This window comes from Lontra canadensis, unplaced genomic scaffold (genome assembly GCF_010015895.1).
Source record: "Lontra canadensis isolate GAN:19392208 unplaced genomic scaffold, GSC_riverotter_1.0 scaffold9, whole genome shotgun sequence".
Taxonomy (NCBI): domain Eukaryota; kingdom Metazoa; phylum Chordata; class Mammalia; order Carnivora; family Mustelidae; genus Lontra; species Lontra canadensis.
In genome coordinates this window covers 7,094,645-7,097,103 of record NW_022631003.1, presented here as the reverse complement: position 1 = coordinate 7,097,103, position 2,459 = coordinate 7,094,645, and the positions used below count along the sequence as shown (strand labels likewise).

Genomic DNA, 2,459 nt, shown 5'->3' with positions numbered 1-2,459 from the left:
AAAAGATAACTATGAAAGGTCCAAGACTGTATGTTGCTTGCAAACTAACAAGTTAGTCAACCAGTTTCAAGGATACTGAGAGAAAATACAGGACTTCTGGATCAGAGACAAAGGACAGTATTTTATAGCAATGGTAATGAATCAAAGATTTTAAAAACATTTTTTTCTCTTTTTTCCTTTTATTTTTAGATTTTACTTATTTGAGATAGATTGAGAGAGAGAGAGAGCACAGGCAGAGGGAGAAGCAAGCTCTCCGCTGAGCAGGGAGCCCAACCTGGGGTTTGATCCCAGGACTCCGAGATCATCACCTGAGCTGAAGGCAGACATTCAACTGACTGAGCCACCCAGGCACCCCAAAACATTTTTGTTTCTTAAATTGTATTTATGTTTAAGAAAGCAAATAGTCTTTTATGGCCTGTAATAAAAATACAGTTGCCCACGGAACCACAACTGGCATAACATGCTAAAGGTGTTTTAGCAGAGAAACTGCCAAAAGAGAACAAAGGGGAAAAAAAGAACTAGAACATTGAAAGGAAACAGCAACATCTTGTTGAAACCACCACTTCCTTTGAGTTGATCAAGTTCAAAACCATTTCCTTCTCCCAAGTGAGATATTTATTAGGCTAAAAGTGTGGAGCTACTTGAATAGTATAGACGTTAACTGGGTAAGTCTCGATGTTATGATTATATTGGCTACATTATCTCTTTGACCGTTTATATCCCTTATTCCTACCTGGAAACACTTGGGTTATGTTCAGATACCTAACGAGGTACTCACGTTCAGATACATGACAAGCTTATCTCATGAATGATTAAATCTAGCAGCATGATACATTATGCAAATACTTCATAAACACAAGTATTAATCTATTAATATTTATTCATTTTTTCCTGTGTATGGATTTAGAAAGTAATTTATCTTTTCTGTATTTATAATAATTTTAAAAGTTTAGCCATCACAATTATCTTAAGATAAATTGCTTTCAGAAAAGGACTGTTTTTTAAATTTTTAAAAACGATTTATTTATTTATTTTAAAAAGAGAAAGAGAGAGAGCACACACACAGGTGCACATGTGGGCGAGGTTGGGGGTAGAGGGAGAGGGAGAGAATCCTGAAGCAGACTCCCCTAATGAGTGTCCAGCAGCTCTTACTCCTTGGAGGCCATATGGACCATAAGGTCCACCACCCAGTTGCTGTAGCCAAATTCATTGCCATACCAGGAAATGAACTTGACAAAATGGTCATTGAGAGCAATGCCATCCCCAGCACTGAAGGTGGAAGAGTGGGCATCACTGTTAAAGTTGCAGGAAACAACTGGTCCTGGGCCCAGGATGCCCTTGAAGGGATCTTCTATGCCTGTTTTACCATCTTTTTGATGTCATTGTATTTGGCAGCTTTCTCCAGGTGGCAGGTCAGATCCACGACTGACACATTGGGGGTGGGGACATGGAAGATCATGCCAGTGAGCTTCCCATTCAGCTCAGGGATGCCTTGCCTAGATTTTTCATAGTGCCAGCAGAATCAGGGATGATGTCCCGGAGAGCCCTTTGGCCATCACACTCCAGCTTCCCAGAGGGGCTGTCCATGGTCTTCTGGGTGGCAGTGATGGCATGGACTGTGGCCACGAGTCTCTCCACAATGCTGAAGCTGTCATGGGTGATCTTGGTCAGAGGGTTGGTGGTGCAGGAAGTACTGATGACAGTCTTGAGGGAGCGGTTCTACTTCTCGTGGTTCATACCCATCACAAACATGGGGGCCTCAGGGGAAGGGCAGAAATAATGACCCTCCTGGCTTCACTCTTCAAGTGAGCATCTTCTCCATGGTGGTGAAGACCCCAGGGGGCTCCACAAAATACACAGCACCAGCATCGCCCCATTTGACATTGGCAGGCTCTGGCTCCTGGAAGATGGAGGTGGGCTTTCCCCTGATAACAAGTTTCTCATTCTCAGTCTTGAGAGCACCATGGAATTTGCCATGAATGGAATCATACTGAAATATGTAGACCATACAGTTAAGGTCAATGAAGGGGTCGCTGATGGTGACAATATCCACTTTCCGAAAGTTAAAAGCAGCCCTGGTGACCAGGCACCTAATAGGGCCAAATCCATTTCCTCCGACTTTCACCATTGTGCCTCAGGATTGTGGATGGCACTGCACCAGAAGATGCAGCTGTCTGTTGAACAGGGAGGAGCAGATAGCCTAGAATCTTCTAATAATGAGGCAAGGTGGCATTGTCACCAACGTCTTTCTAATCCTAATCTCATATTGATAAGAAACCTGAATTTACTATATAGTTTGCAGAATTATAAAAAATGGAATATTCTTGTAAGAACAAATTTGTACACAAAGTTCCTAGTTGAAAATATTCTTAAATTGTATTGGTCCATACTTCTGTGCTAGTCACTATATTCATACTGTCTATCATATATATAAATATATATTTATTTAAACATCACTA

At 41.6% G+C, this 2,459-nt stretch overlaps 1 pseudogene; it reads right to left on the bottom strand.

The window, feature by feature from the left end:
* Positions 1 to 1,082: 1,082 nt before the first annotated feature.
* On the bottom strand, positions 1,083 to 2,229 carry LOC116866093 (annotated as a pseudogene).
* Between the last annotated feature and the right edge of the window lie 230 nt (positions 2,230 to 2,459).